Raw genomic sequence first — 2022 nt, forward strand, 5'->3', positions numbered from 1 at the left:
TATTTCTATTAGCCATTTTAATGGTTTCCTAACTATCGATAAATATCAATATGACTACGTACGTACATCTGGGAGACACTTGGAAAAAAAAAAGCTAGCCTCAGGAAATAGGGCCTTACTCTGGAATTTGGTTTCGCATTTTTCGATATTTATGGTTATGGAAAGTGAAAAGCATGCCCTAGGTCAATAATCCCGTTCTGAGATGTTTCTGAAACCTTTCATACACACATTCCATTTAAATGCATGAGAATCGGATGCTTTCCAGGGTCCCTCGGAGGTGGCTCACCGTCGGGCGGGTTGCGGTGCGGGAGGCGGCTTAGGCCTTGTTCCCGTTGTGTGGCTTCTCTGCGGCGGGTGCCCCGGGTGCCAGCGTTGGTGGAGGGGCCCCATATCTGTTTGTCTGCGGGCGTTGGCGGAGGTAGGGGTGGGGCTAATATCGGGGTGCCCTGTGGCATGCGCACTCGGCTACGTGGGTGGGCACTCAGGGCCTGTGGCCAGGTGGGGCATCTGGCCGGATGCAGTGGGGCTTTTTGGGCTGCTGGTAGGCGTGGGGGCCCTGCCCGCCTGCGGGGTGGGTGGCTCTAGCGGGGTGCCGGTCCGCCAGTCACAGGGCCTGGCTCCGGGCCTGTGGTCCGTGCCTGGTGCCCGCAGCCCGGGTTCTGTGCTTGCGGGTGCGTGTTATGCCTGCACGCGGGGGTGGGTTGTACTGTATGTGTGTCCTTCGGCCGTGCAGGGTCTCCTCGTGCTCTCTGGGACCGGGTTATGCTCCCACAGGATGAAGCCATTTGCCAAATTGCTGTTCCAATTTTCCTGGACTTAATAAATTATGTTTTGTCGATACATGTTGTCTTCTGATGTTTCTTTGTTTATGTTTTTCCAGGTACATGTTGTTTGGTTCTATGTTTATTTGTCTCACCCGTCTCACCAAGGAGTAATGATTTAGTTGTTTGTAGACCGAAACATGATAAATAGTTCACCAAAGAGGGGGGTTGGTGATGGTTCTTTATAACAAAAGCTCTGCTCTTGTCATCCTACAGGAGTTATTGCAGCAGTTCTTGATGATTTAAAAATGAAAAAAAGAGTTGCATTGCAGGTTGAGAAGTTGAACTCCACTTGCAGACTAACTCTGTCCTCGATGCAATGGCACAAATACTCTGTGTTGTATGTCCAGCATGCTGACAGCACCGGTTAAAAATAATAAATAAATACATAAACTCTTTATTTTAACTATGTTTGAATTTCATTTGAGTTATGATCGGAAATATTAACCAGAATGACCTGTTTACCACTAGCCTTCAGGTTCCTAATTGAAAGGGATCTGTATCTGTCATTAATGCATGTTAAAGTAAAGGGCTATATAAATAAAGTGATAGTCAGTATAAAACCTAGTCTGATAAATAACATTTTTATATCATTCAATATGTGGGACTTTTTTTAAATCTGACAGTAAGAAATATGTAATGATATTGTATAAAATTATCCATTATTGTTGTGATGAAATATATTCCATATCTAGTCCTAAAACAGACATCGACAACACAATGCCCAAAATGGGTTTTACACAGTCACAGGTTCAAGTGCTGTTTTTTCCATCCAAGTCCTCGTCCTCAAATAAAACGTTTGGAGGACACGACCAAGCCTGATTAGCGATAAGTTGTTGGATGACTTTACGGGTTCAATGCCAAGTGATTTCTTAAAAGCCGCCAACACCTGCGCACATTAGGGCTAAATGTGAAGGCAACCTGGTTCAGATGCTGCCAGGCTGTTCCCTGAATCAAGCGATTGTAGGACACGACCAAACATTATCAGACTGAGTGGTGCAAAGTCAATGGATAAGTGCTTTAATGTCACAGGAGTTGAGGGTAGAATGCCGCGTGTGCTCTGACTTTACCGAACTGGCTCTTCAGTAGATGTGAATTCTTTCTGACAGTGTCTCAATGATGACAGGCGGTCCCAAAATTGGTAGCGCTCATCTGTTAAATTCTACACAATCCTTGCAGAAATGACACATCACGCTCCTGA

The sequence above is a fragment of the Zeus faber genome (assembly GCF_960531495.2).
Source record: "Zeus faber genome assembly, chromosome: 20".
Classification (NCBI taxonomy): domain Eukaryota; kingdom Metazoa; phylum Chordata; class Actinopteri; order Zeiformes; family Zeidae; genus Zeus; species Zeus faber.